General features: G+C 45.5%; 1 protein-coding gene and 2 long non-coding RNA genes across 7 annotated transcripts in view; 2 read left to right on the forward strand and 1 right to left on the reverse strand.

Annotated features, from left to right (window-relative positions):
* SEC24B (SEC24 homolog B, COPII coat complex component) overlaps positions 1–14172 on the forward strand; it is a 553630-nt gene that overhangs the window by 54140 nt on the left and 485318 nt on the right. The window lies entirely within an intron of this gene.
* On the forward strand, positions 924–13502 carry LOC128080010 (uncharacterized). 2 transcript variants are annotated; one of them, XR_008206430.1, is made up of 6 exons: positions 924–1030; positions 1918–2015; positions 5477–5566; positions 6551–6600; positions 11800–12009; positions 13393–13502. It is a non-coding gene; the product is annotated as an uncharacterized LOC128080010 (long non-coding RNA). The 2 variants fall into 2 exon arrangements; XR_008206431.1 differs by lacking the exons at positions 11800–12009; positions 13393–13502 and having other exon boundaries at positions 928–1030; positions 6551–6615.
* LOC128080002 (uncharacterized) lies at positions 3623–7979 on the reverse strand. 4 transcript variants are annotated; one of them, XR_008206412.1, is made up of 3 exons: positions 7933–7979; positions 5258–5386; positions 3623–4283 (listed from the first exon to the last, which is right to left on the reverse strand). It is a non-coding gene; the product is annotated as an uncharacterized LOC128080002 (long non-coding RNA). The 4 variants fall into 4 exon arrangements; XR_008206414.1 differs by lacking the exon at positions 7933–7979 and adding an exon at positions 6545–6567; XR_008206413.1 differs by lacking the exon at positions 7933–7979 and adding an exon at positions 6532–6554.

Consider the following 14172-nt stretch of genomic DNA (forward strand, 5'->3'; position numbering starts at 1 on the left):
GAAGAAGCTGTAACTTTAAATAAAAGCAGTGTTTGATTTATGCTGTTGTTTTGGAGGTATTGATTGATGCTCAGCTGAACGTGAGCCAGCAGCTTGCCCAGGTGGCTGAGAATGCCAAAGGCATCTTGGCTTGCATCAGTAATGCTGTTGCCAGCAGGAACAGGGAAGTGACCGTCTCCCTGTGCTGAGCTCTGATGAGGCTGCACCTCCAGTACTGTGTTCAGTTTTGGTCCCCTCATTGCAAGAAAGACATTGAGGCACTGGAAAGATATTGGGGCACTTCAAAGAGGGTCAACAATGTTAGAGAGGGGTCTGTAGCACAGGCCTTAAGAGGAGCAGCTGAAGGAGCTGGAATTGTTCAGTTTGGAGAAGAGGAGGCTCAGGGGAGACATTATTGGTCTCCATAACTACCTGAATGGTGGTTGCAGCAAGCTGGGGGTCGGCCTCTTCTGTCACGTAGCTAGTGATAGGTCTAGAGGGAATAGGTCTAGAGGGAATAGCTTCAAGCTGCACCAGGGGAGATTCAGGCTGGACATTAGGCAGTACTAGTTTTCTGAAAGAGCGGTCAGGCACTGGAACGGGCAGCCAAGGGAGGTGGTGGAGTCACAGACCCTGGAGTTGTTCAAGGAATGCTTGGATTTTGTGCTGAGGGGCATGGTTTAATGAGAACTATTGGTGATGGTTGGACTGGATGATCTTGTAGGTCTTGGTGTTTCTGTGATTCTGTGAAGTTCTCTGTAATGATTATCCTTTTTTTTTTTGGCATGAAGATTATGTGTGTAGAGCTCGTTGTATTGGATTTTATTGAGTATTTATCATGTCAATAGGTAATTATACCTGAACTTAATGGAAAGGTAGGGTAGTGAAAGGTCACAGTTGCGTGGAACTAATTTTATTTTCCTACCATGAAAAAGCGAACATCTGCTTATTTTCTTTTAAAGTGTGTGAACTGCAAAAAACAAACAGCAACTACAAAGAAAACCAACAAAGAAAAAACATCCAACAATGATTTGCACGTCGATCACCTTGGGTAAGTGTGCACTACTTTATTTCATGGTTTTGTTTTTACTTCTGTAGTCCTTACAGTTATAGAATTCCCAAGTATAAATTCAATGTCCAATTGTGATATATTTTTCCATATTTGATTTAATCTTGGCAAGAAACGTTGCAATGTCAGCCTGTTTTCCACGGATTTTGTTATTTTATTTCCTCATCCTATCTGAAACACTGATGTGAGGAAAAACAGGAATGGCAAATGAGTGGCTACAAATTGAGATTTCTGGTTTGTGATCTGCTGATCTGTATAGGACCGGAGTGAAGTAGTAAATCCTTTAAATGATCTCTTAATGTTACAAATAATAAAGTCCTACCCTACTATTTGGAATATGATCTCAGGACACGCTCTCAGAGAGTGATCTTGGCAGGGAACTGGTTGATCCCCGAGGTCCCTTGCACCCATTGCTGAGAGTCCCCAGAATCTTCAGCTATTCTGAGATTTTCAAAATGGAATGGAAACTTTTTGTCTTTGTTCAGTAGCAATGGTTTTTGTTTTATCCCAGTTAGTTTTTTCCATAAATTGCAGAACATATGATCTGGAAAACCTAATAACTTTCCGTGTTTTTTTTTTTTTTTTTTTTTTTTTCCTATTTTAATTTTTTTTACAGTAAGTACAATTTTTTTTTTCCTGTGGTTTTGTGTTTTCCTTTTTACAGTACATGTGGAACAATTTTTGCCATTAAGAATTTATGAGATAAATACTTTCTTGCCTATAGAGCTAATTGGTTTTACTTCTAAATAATCAGAAGGTATTGTCTTTGTTGCAGCTAAGAAGGAATTTCTTTTTTTCAGGTGTCCAGTATGAGGCCACGTTTTGGTTCTAGAAGAAGAACAATGTTGATAACATGCTGATGCTTTTAGTTGCAGCTGTCCAGTGTTGTTCAGAGCCAATACCAGTCTCAGCAAAGCATCCACGGAGCTGGGAGTGAATGGGGTAGCTGACTTAAAGTAGCCAAAAGGTATTCCATAGCACGTGACGTCACATGGAAAGAATTTTGAAGGTCATGAGTTATGAGTTCATTTTGCTCTCTTTCATTCATCAGGGACCTAGCTGAGCATCACTTGGGTGGTAGTTTAGCGGTAGTGGCAATTGCTTGCACATTACTTGCTATCTATGTTTGTATGTATACATGCGTGTATATATATTCATACCTATTAATCTTTTCTCTATCATCTCAGTACAAAGTTTTATCTCTATCCATGTGTGGTGGAAATGCTAAGTCAGAGCCTGAGGCAGTGATTGAGCACCTGTTGGGAAGACAGGGCCAACCCAGGGGAGCTCAGGTGCATGCAATGTTTCTGAGTAAGCAGAAGGGGTGGAGCCAGGATCCACCCCTTCCCAAACCTCATTTAAGGTTTGGCAGTGGAGGCAAGGGCATCTCTTGCTGGAGATCCCTGCCTACCTGAGGCTGTTTGAAGGTAAGCAGATCTTTCCCTTTATTTCTGCTTCTGTGGCTGTTTCATCAGGGCTCATCCTCATTCGCTTCAGCCAAAAACTTTGTCACTCTGCTATTGTTGCAGAACTTTCCATCCTGTAATAGCATTACGCCATGAGTTCTACTTCACTTTCTTGTTTTTTTGCAGTTCTCTCCCCCATTCCTCTGGGAAGGTGGGGGATAGAGTGCTTAGTCACCAGTGGGGTTAAACCACAGCTGGTATGCCTCACGGTATTTGCAGAAGGGTGTGTTAGTGGTCCTAGAAGCAACTCTTAAAAATAGGGAATATTGACTGTGGAAGTTGGTGAATCTACCAGGCGATTACACTGACTCTGCCTTAGTTACCATCACAGCAAAGGTGTGTTCAGCACGATGGCTGTTCAGAAAACACATTTAGAGAAAGGACTGCACAGAAATGTTGCAGTACCTTAAACTTTTTCTTTGAAGACAGGAGGTTTACTTTGGAAAATCTCCTTCAGTTGTTTGCAACTAAAATGACAGAAGAAGCTTTTGGGTTTCTGTGGGCTGTAACGGTTGCATCAGGTGGCATGAAGCAGCATCAGAACTCCAAGATGCTTTCTCTTGAGATTGTGGAGTGTTTGAACTTGGACGTAAGGAAGGAGAGTCTCATATTTTGTTGCAAGGAAACAGTTACTAGTGTAGCAATTATGATTAATTAAACACAGGTACTTTGTAGGCATAACAGTTAAGAACACGTTCCTAAGTAACGTATTGGCAAGGAAACTCTTTAGAAATGGCAGCTGGGTATTTTGAAAGTGAACCGTATATAAAATTCAGTAATGTGATTGCAGAGAAACTTGTCAGCAGAAGCTCAAGAAAAGGAGTCTGAATCTATTAATGTTTATCCTAACGGTAGTGGGCACACCTGAACACACAGAAGAAAAAAAAGCACATAGAGAAACCATGATGGAAAGTAGTGTTAAATCCCAGTAATGTGGAAATACAGGGAAAGAAATTAAAACACTCCTTGCACTCTTAATACAATACTCTGCAAGCCTAGTGTATCCTATTAGCCTAGTTTAATCCAAGTTGAGTTCTTCAGCCTTACTGTTAAATAGAAAAAAGTAGAACAACCAGCCCCAGAAAAACAGCTCTGTCAGACACACTACCACAGTTGTATAAAGTTTAATATGGCATAAGCATAATATTAGAACTTTTAATGATCATGGAAACAGGAGAAAACATAATAAGTCTGCATTTTAGGACAAGTCCATTAAACACAAGAAATTTTCTCAACAGAAATGCAGTATTTATTTCCTTTTGTAACCTGGATTTTACACAGCAAACATCACAGCAGCTAGAGTTCAACAGTAGAATATAACATTCTTACTACTAAAAGTATTCCCCATATGTTAAAAATAAATTCATTCAACTTACATCATCATTATTGCTGTTATGCTAAACAGTAAGCATGCATCCCCGTTTTCTTAAACATTGCCTGACTTGTCACAGAACTATGGAATTGTTACAATTGAAAGGGGACCCACAGAGGTCATCTCACCCCCTTTCCCCCCCATTTAACAGGGACCCTCACAGCTATCCCCTTTAACACTCTGTCACCTGCATTCTCCAGCCCAAGACACAGAGAAATAGTTTAATGCATACAAGTAGTTTTTGTCATTCACAAAAAAAAGGACAACAATCATTGAAAATTCTTGTGACTGAAATAACTTCTTCTTGCATTCACTCCATCTGCCGAGCAGCGCAGTTTCATGCCATCACTGTTTCTATTCCATGCTTCCCAAGGGCTTGTGCTTGAGGAGTTGAGTTCTGTGGAAAGATAGCATGCTGTGACAGCTACACAACTAGAGTAACTCTGGTTTTAGGGGGAAGACCAATCAGAAACCCAACAGGTTCAAGTACTTCACAATAGAACTGTTTTCTGTAGTAAGCTGTGTAAGTAGCAATTACAATTAGAGTTGAGAAAGAAAGACCTGCAGCACTAAGCATAGAAGGAAGGCTCTATCTGCTGTTGTAGCTTTAGGAAATCAGAAAGTAATTAAAGGAGTAGACAGGAACTGTCTGCTGTAGCACAAATTTATCACCTACCTTTGTTTTTAAGGGGATATAACAGGGAGAAAACCTCTCCTCATGCAATTATCTACCTAAGTGCTGAGCAGCACCAGCCCTCTTTCACTTAACACAGTGAAAGAAGCCGCTGAGACAACAGTCATAGCACTTCCTTTTCCCAGAAAAGGAATCCTGAAGTTATCTGATCCGTCAGCCTTGACATCAGATACCTCTTCAGCAGCTGATGAAGTTGCTCAGGGCTTTAGTCTGCTGAAATTCCAGTCTCCCCAGGTAACCCCATAGCTTTCTCCCTGTCCCGCAACCAGACAGCACAAGGGGAGGTGAGAAAATAACACCTGCTGTACTGGGCTCTGCTTTTTCCTTTTCCGAGCTTCCTGAGGTTCCCCCAGCTTGGCATCAAGTTCCTTTTAAGTGGCAGCTTCACCCTCTGGCAGTGCAACTGTTATGGCTTCATGTGCTGCAGGCTATTTCGAGAGACTGAGGGGCACTGGCAAAATTAGAACACAGTAGCATGAAGTGTCCAAGGTGACTGAACCAGAGTAGTGGTCTTATGCAGTCCGAATGGAAAAGGGAGTATTGCTTTTTGTATGCCATTGCTACAGTAAAGCGAGCATAGGGTGGCTGAAGCAGCAGCTCTCGGGCAAAAGCCGCATTTAAATATGATTGCAGAAGAGGCCGCCTCTAAAACCTCCAGCAAAGCAAAGAGCGCTTACCTAGAACTGGCAGAGCAGCAGCAGCGAGACGCTTCCAAACCGCAGGCTGGGTCTGGGGTATTTCCTGTCCTAGAGGCATAGGACTTGCTCCCCTCGAGCAGAAATGATAAGAGAACAGCAAACAGTCTCCTGGGGGACGCAGTTCCGAGCTCGGGTCTGAAAGAAAAGAACCGGAGCATTAACTCAGCTAATCGCCTTCTTTTTATCAGTGCTTCGCAGGCACGAATTTAAAAAGAAGTTTACTTGCAGAGGAAGAAAGGCCATTTCCTTCTCTTTACCAGCCCACGGTAAGACACATCTTACAGTCAGGTAAGATGCCTTTCAGTTAGAGATGGTACTTGCCTTTAGCCTTTCAGTAGTTAGAGATGGTACTTGCCTTTAGCCTTTCAGTAGTTAGAGATGGTACTTGCCTTTAGCCTTTCAGTAGTTAGAGATGGTACTTGCCTTTAGCCTTTCAGTAGTTAGAGATGGTACTTGCCTTTAGCCTTTCAGTAGTTAGAGATGGTACTTGCCTTTAGCCTTTCAGTAGTTAGAGATGGTACTTGCCTTTAGCCTTTCAGTAGTTAGAGATGGTACTTGCCTTTAGCCTTTCAGTAGTTAGAGATGGTACTTGCCTTTAGCCTTTCAGTAGTTAGAGATGGTACTTGCCTTTAGCCTTTCAGTTAGAGATGGTACTTGCCTTTAGCCTTTCAGTTAGAGATGGTACTTGCCTTTAGCCTTTCAGTTAGAGATGGTACTTGCCTTTAGCCTTTCAGTTAGAGATGGTACTTGCCTTTAGCCTTTCAGTTAGAGATGGTACTTGCCTTTAGCCTTTCAGTTAGAGATGGTACTTGCCTTTAGCCTTTCAGTTAGAGATGGTACTTGCCTTTAGCCTTTCAGTTAGAGATGGTACTTGCCTTTTAGTTAGTTTTCTAATAAATCAATTTTTCTTCAACTGCAATTCTAAGCTAACTGATAACTGTTTTACATTCAGAAACAGCAGGAAGTTTATCATGGGTAATCCCATGAAAAACTACCTTACATACAATAATTACAGCAGAGGAACTGCACTTACTCTGCTTTCAGAGGTGTTTTTGCGCTTGCTCAAAGACACCTGGAGATGAATTTTCAATTTTCAATTTTCTGTGAAATTTCATAATTTTCACAGAACCCTTCTAAGAAGGCCAAGTGTCTTGCAAGCATTTTTATTTTGCTTTAATGCATTAGTCAGACTTATCAGGGCTTTGAGCATTGGGTCTCAAATACATAAAGCCATAGAGCAAACTTAAACTAACTTTAAAGTACTACTTTCAGTTCCTCCCAGAAGCAGCCACCACCATCCAGGAGCCTCCAGCAGCACTCAGGTATCCCCGCTCCCATCAGGGGGGCCCCCAGAGGCCGGGGGGGCGAGGGAGGGAGGGAGGCAGGAGGGAGGCCCCGAGGGGCAGGGAGCAGGGGGAAGGGGGGAGGAGGGAGGGCGGCCCCGGGGGGCAGGGAGGCCCCCGGAGGCCGGGGGGCAGGGAGGGCGGAGGGAGGGCGGCCCCGGGGGCCGGAGGGAGGAGGAGGGAGGAGGGAGAGCGGTGCTGGGGGGGCGGGCCGCCATACGACGAAACCCACCCCCCCTCAAAAAAAAAAAAAAATATATCTCTTTAGAGATAGTGCAAATTTCGCGGTCTAGCAAACAAAAAAATCGAAAAAAACCCCCCCAAACAATCAGTGACCCCATCACAAACCACAGTGCAAACAAGACAACCAAAAAAAAAAACCAAGATGCAAGACAACTACCAAAAAAACACCAAAACTAAGATCACCACAAGACAAAAAAAATAAAGAGAACCAGAAACCAACTACAAAACACAATCTCAACAGAAAACAAGACAACCAAAAAAAAAATACCAAGATGCAACTACCAAAAACACCAAAACTAAGATCACCACAACACAAGAAAAATAAAGAGAACCAGAAACCAACTACAAAATACAATCTCAACAGAAAACAAGACAACCAAAAAAAAAAAAACCAAGATGCAAGACAACTACCAAAAACACCAAAACTAAGACCACCAGAAACCAACTACAAAATACAACAGAAAACAAGACAGGCAAAAAACAACAAGATGCAAGACAACTACCACAAAGCACAGCCCAAAACCACCAAAACTAAGATTGCCACAATACAACCTCAACAGAAAACAAGACAGCAAAAAAAAAAAAAAAAAACCCTAAAAAACACCAAGACACAACTATCACAGCCCCCCCTCAAAAAACCACTAACTACAATCTCTCCAGCAAACAAGACAGCCAAAAAAAACCCAAGATGCCAAGACGCAACTACCCCAAAGCACAGCCCCCCCAAAAAAACAAGATGACCACATGCTCAACAGCAAAGACAAAAAAAACCAAAAACCAAAACTAAGATGACTACGAAATCTCTCCAGCAAACGAGACAGCAAAAAAAAAAAGCCACCACAAACCAAAACCAAGATAACGATACCATCTCTCCACCTACACTGAACACAACGACTACCACAATGCTGATGCACCGATACAATCCATCTTTCGCTATGCTGCGAACTTACAGCACCTTACTCGAACAAGACACTCCTTCCTCCACCGCTTCAAAACAAACAGCTTTCATTTCAAATTGCTTCACTTAAGAAAAACGCTGAAAAAATAGAACAAAACCGTAACGCTTACTTGACAGCCTGGTCCAACCGGATGCGCTGCGATGCTGATGGTGCGTGTGACGATGATGATGTGACGCCCGTTACCGTACTTGGGCTAAAAGAAAACAAACGCGAATCGGTAAGAGACGCCGCGACTCCGGCGAGCTGCTCTAAGATATTCCCCACCCCAAAAAACCTAACCGAGACAAGTTCGTGACATCTCAGTCTAGAAATAGCTGTACTAACGAACCCGTCCCAGGAAGAGCAAGCTGCCTAGCTAGCCGAGCAAAAGGTAGCTTGCCTTCCTGTGGCGGATGTATTACTCGCCCGTATCAGCCTCGAACAGCCCCTTCGTGCGTTTAAGGAGCGCCGAGCAAACCCGCTAGAAAACGAACGACTGACTCACCAGTTGCTTGCGAGTCAGGACGCGCGCCGAGCGCGGGAACGGCTGTTACAGTCGTGGCTGAAACAAAACAAAAACGAGTTCACGGGGCTCAACAGGGACCCAGGAAAGGTCACAACAGTCTCACAGCTACCTTTCCTTCAGGGCGGCCGCCGGTCGCTCCCTGCTCGCTCCCACGCCTCGCGGCTCTTCGACGAGTTCCGCGAGGGCAGGGCTGGTGGCCTTCCTCAACGTCGTCAACTGCACCGCAACCTGCGAATCGCAGAGACAGCTCAGGGATGCAGGGCCCCTGAGAGGCCACCGGAGAAGAAGCAGCGATCTGGCACCCGGACCCTGAACTCCCACCGTAAGGGCAGTCGCGCTGCGCACGCTGTGCTCGCCGTGCTTCCCGATTCGTCAACCCCGTGCCTCCAGGAGGAGCGCGCTAGCGGGGCTGCGAAGGAAGCGCAACGCCGCACAGCCCGCCTGCGCACCCCCGACCGTAAGAGCCGAGTCTGTCTTCCGACGCCCGGCTTACGACTCCATCCCGAGGGCGCTCCGCGCTCGCCTCGCTCTCCGGGTCCATCTGCGCTTTAACGCCACCGGCATCCTCCCGCTGGCCCCAAACCTGCGGAAAGACAACCGCCGCGAACGGCGTCCCGAAGGAGGGCGGCGCCGGCAGCCCTGAGGCCGGGTGGCTCCAGTTCCTGGGCTCTGGGCGCCTGCCTTCTCTTTGTGAAGGAGACTACTCACAGCGAGAATCGGCCACCGTCTCGCGCCCCCTCCAGGGCTGATCCTTGCTTCTAGAGGTCCTGCTGCAGCCCGCCCCCGGCAGGAGGAGAAGATAACTGGAGAAAAAACAAACGAACTCGTTTGTAAGCAGCCCTTGTACGGCTTCTCATTCCCAGCAGACTGAGAGCTGGACCAAGCAGCGCTGCCCCTTCCCAGTCGCCTTCGTCGCTCAGAGTAGGAAGTAGCTTGAAAGCACCCACTAACCCCCCCACAGCCTTCCTCCCAAGGAGGAAAGTGGGAGCAGAGCAGAAGCACCGTGGAGACTTCAATAAAAGCAAAGGGAGCCCACCAATGGCCCTGCATTACCTCCAAAGCAGGCAGGATGCGAGTACATAAGCAGCCACGTGCGCTAGCTGGAGGGAAGGAAAAAAAAAAAAAAAAAAAAGAAAAGAAAAGCAGAATCATAATATTAAGACAAGCTCATGCTGGCTTAAAAAAAAAAAAAAAACCAAAAAAAAAACAACAAAAAACACCAAGGTCAGGGCCTTGCAGCACCGTCCCTGTGCAAGCCTTGGAAAAGCAGGGTAACTGCCTGGCAGCTTCTTGCTAGCGACAGGAAGCTCCGGGAGAAACCGGCAGAGGCTAAAAAGCTTTGGCCGGGTCCTGCCCCGGGCTCCGACTGAGTACGGCTGTGCCCAGACCATCCCAGCCTCACAGCACCTGGAGGTCATTTCTTCATTAGCACTGATGGGCCTCGTTAGGGCCAAGCAGGGAGCATCCAGGCAAGGATGTCCCCTCGGGCATCTAGGCTTGCAGCAGGATGGATATCTTCTTCCTGTGAAGAATACGGTGGGAAAAATAAAGAAAACAAAGTGAAGGGGGAATGATTCAGGATGAAGCTGCTGCCAGCAGACGGGGCTGCGGCACCCGCATCGCACCCCTGGGGTGACTCCGAGCACCCTGAAACTGTGTTTGGCCTCAGGGAGCTGAGCAGCAGCCCTGTGCTGATCCACCTCCCCCCCCCCCCCCCCCCAAAAAAAAAAAAAACAAAAAAAAAAACCGCAGTGGGAGCTGAACAGCAGCGCCATGCTGAAGCTGAACAGCAGGGGGAACCCGACAGTTGTCCCGCGTCGGCCCCGGACGAGCGGGGTGGGATCCCGGCAGCCTTCTCCGGAGGCTCGGAAAACCCCAGTGTATGTCATCCTCTGGCGCCAGCCCTCCCGCTGGAGGAGAGAGCGCGTGCCCCTGACCCCCGACACTCACAGTCTGCATAGTTTCTCTGGTGTCGGAGCTGCTCACGAGCTTCCATCGATCCTTGCTGCAAAAGCCCCGACTGCATTCTCACCCTGCAACAGGGAAGAAAAACAAAACAGAAGCTTGAAGTAAAAATCTCTAGATTAAAACCACACAATCAACCTGAACAAGAACCCGCAAGAACAGCATCTTGCAACCCTTCTTACCTACAGCAGGACCAGGGCTGGGCTGGAGGGCACAGCCTCATCCTGATTGCCTCTCCATCGAGGCGAGTAGCAGGAACTGCAGTGCCCACAAACCTCAGGCTGGTGCTTTGCCTCAAGAAATGAAGCAGCAATCCTGTGCCAACCCCCCAAACCAAGAAGAAGTAGAAACCAGACAAGAGTACCACGATGACTCCCAGAAAAAAAGGAGAACCCAGCTGTAGTTTCAAGCCAGGACCCTCCTTCCCCCCCCAAAAAAAAGGCAGAGGGAGAGCACAGGACCCTCCTTTCCCCTCCCCCCCAAAAAAAAGCAGAAGGAGAGCACAGGACCCTCCTTTCTCCCCCCAAAAAAAGCAGAGGAAGAGCACAGCAGCCTCTTGCAGCACACAGAGAGCCACAAAAGCACCCCCTATGGCTCCCAGTTGCCTCCAGTGGGGTTTAAGAGGCTTTCAGGCAGGCCCTGCCCACAGCTCCAAACAAGGTGCAGCTGTGCCCTGGCAGCCCGGCCCTGCAGCACCTGGGAGTCATTGCTTCGTTAGCACAGGTGGGCCTCGTTAGGGCCAGCCTGGAATACTGACAGCATCTGCAGAACCTTTGAGTTTTAGCTCATCCAAACAATGATGTCTCCATACATCTGCAAGCCTAGATGTTTATGCTTTGTCACTTTGCCATGAGGGATGTGGTGGCAGAGTTGGGATGAAGGGCGCGGGGTTAAGGATGAAGGATATGGGGCGCTCCTGTGCAGAGCCGTGGAGGTGGACTCGATGATCCTTGTGGGGTCCCTTTCAACTCGTGATATTCTCAGTGTTTCCAATAACCCATTCTTAATACCCATAAACTGTCCTCATCATCTCAGCTTGTCAGCATCTCTGTGGAAATTTTAATTTCATTGTTTTTCATACGTGCATTTGTTTATCCAATAAAACCTCCGCAATAGAATTTTGTCTTTGAAAACTGCATGTCAGCCTCTGTGTTATAGGTAGGACTCAGATTCTTTATCACTGGCAGAAAACCATTTCAGTTTCTTCTTTTAAAACTTACTTAGCTGGAATAAACCCAGACTATCAAGGATGACATTTTTGACGATGATATTTAGAGAAACTCCAGGAGAATAGCCCTGATAAAATGGAGACAATTTGTCACAGACACAGGCAAGCATCTGTATTAAATAGAAAATGACGTGTGGATTTGCCCATACGATTTATCGTCTCCTGTTATCATTATAGAAGTGACAACACCTTTGCAAACATTTCCTACTTGTATGCACACAGCTCAGCGTTCTTCCGTGAGCCTTGCATTTTGAGCACTGCGGCCTCAAAATTTTTAGGTGGACGTCATTCCAATGAAGAGGAACTGAGAACTGACATGGCTGCTGCAGCCACCCCCTCTTGCCCCCTGGCTGCGGCGGTGCTGTTGCAGAGAATAAAGGGACTCTATTCTGCTTATGGATCGGGCAGGAAAAGCGGCTGTTTCAGTTGGTTTGCAGGTGTTGTGTGCTGCCAGCAGGCCACAAAGTGTCTATAAAACAACACGTGGGGTAGGTGGAAGTGCATGGTATTGTGACTGTCTTTTTCTATCCTATTCTAAGCTGCTAAGCAATGTGACCCGTTGATACTGATCACCAACTAAGTAGTGTAGTTTCAGGCTGAAAATCGGCAGGTAAAATGATGCGACTGTTCTCCCTAGCCCCTAGGCTACTTCTGCTCTTTCAGCTCTTGGAAATGATGGTCAGTTAGTGTCACTTAAACACGTGTACGTTGCAGGTGTGCAGCCAGAACATTATTGTGTGGATCGGGCCTGTGATAGAGGTGCAAAGCAAGAAATAATTGCAAACTTGTGCTGAGATGACGCGGGATGTGGCAGCTGCATCTCAGATGCTTCCGTCTTGTTCAAACTCCCCTCGCATGGCACTTGCTAAATTGAGGCACTGTTTTTGTCTGTTCTCAAGTATGAAAGAAGCCCACGCTCCAAATGCTGCGTGAAGTGCACCCAGCTTTCCAGATCGCCACTGGCTTTTTGGTGTATTTATTCAAGGACAAAAATACCAAAAGCTTACAGACTAGATAGAAATATAAATGAAAAAAATATGTGACTAACATTGAGGGTATGGCACCCCACATGTTTTCCGGTTTTGTGTGGCACACGTCACCTTAGAGCATTGGCTTTTTCAGACAGCAGAGTGGAAGGGCTTGCTTGGTCAGCAGTGCCTTCTGAAAGGATGGATATTTGGGAAATGAATGAGCTTTATTGATTCAAGTAATGCAGATCCTGTTCGTGCCAACTCGAGGCAGCAAGACTCATTATGTTTCAAAAAAGTAATTTTTTTCCTTACTCAAACTGTTTATTTCACTACAAAAAAAATCATCGTTCACTGCTTTATAGTAAAAGAAAATGTTTATGTTCATAGTCAGAACTATCTGTTACTTGTGAAAAATGAAAACTGGAGCACCTGCTATAACTGTTACACAAAGAATTAGCAGAAGCGAGCAATGGCTGGCTTAGCGTCATCGAGATTTGCTGCAAAGATCAAAGGCTGCTGTCAGAGTACTAATGTATTGATTATGGTCAATTTTTCCCCCCAAAATTTATTTGCCAGATATCTGACACCGCATTTGAAGCCATCTCATTTCAAAAGCTACTGAGCAAATTCAGATTTCCCCAAGTCAGGGAGCTCTGATTTTAGATGCCCAAACTGCGAAGCTAAGGATGTAATTAGACAAGTTCTTGGTTGTGAGTAGTGTGACTTGAAAAGAGATGCTTGTTTAAATGAAGTTAAAGATGCACCTTATTATTCACTGGAACGGGCTTCTAAAGCTATGAGCTAACATGTTTGTTCCTCCTCCTTGGTCCTGACATTAATAATTAAATAAGAAAAAGAAACGATTAATACAAGTTCTAATAATTTTTTATTCCATTTCAGTGAACCAACACACGCCTTTGTGAAACGAGAAGCAGCAGTTAATACCGAACATTATTATGTGCCATCTAGTCTAACGTGGCGACAGAGAAGCACGCGAGATTCTTTGGTGTTGCTTTTGCTATTTGAAGATTGATTTACTCTGCGACGTCTCTGAAACAAATATGTCTGATATTGCATACAATTTTCAGATTTATCACTCTACTGCTGTCTCATGTGACATTCTGGTCTACAGCAGTTAAAGAACACAGTAATATTGACTTTAGCTGCAGAAGCAATAGTAAAAATTGTACATGACATTGGAGGTACAGAAATGAAATGCACACATCTCAAACCCGTTCATTTTCTGAAACACAAGGTTGGCATCAGCACACGTGCAAGAGATTGCTGGCATGTCATCTTGCACTCCAAGCGAAACCCTGGTTACAGAGGAGTTTGTTCACTGTCGCTTTAGAGCTTACATTATTCATCCCATTGGAAATCACAGCAGTGTTCCCCTTACAGTCTTACCAGTACAATTATATGAACGCTAGAGTGCAAAATCTTCTCAGAGGCCTGTTTTTGTATCTTGGAACACTGAATGCCTTGGTTACTGTTGTTTAGAGTTAATGACAACAGCAAAAGTCAGGTGTAAGACTTGGAAGGCCAGCAAGTATGTTTGCTTTCTAGCATCTGGCTCACTAAGAAGGGAGTCACCGCTGAATATATTAAATACAATAAGTTAGGTCACTGGCTATGTAGTTACATAGGAAAAACAGATGATAATGAACCAGAGAGGACAGA

This window comes from Tympanuchus pallidicinctus, unplaced genomic scaffold (genome assembly GCF_026119805.1).
Source record: "Tympanuchus pallidicinctus isolate F22 unplaced genomic scaffold, pur_lepc_1.0 scaffold2, whole genome shotgun sequence".
Taxonomy (NCBI): Eukaryota; Metazoa; Chordata; class Aves; order Galliformes; family Phasianidae; genus Tympanuchus; species Tympanuchus pallidicinctus.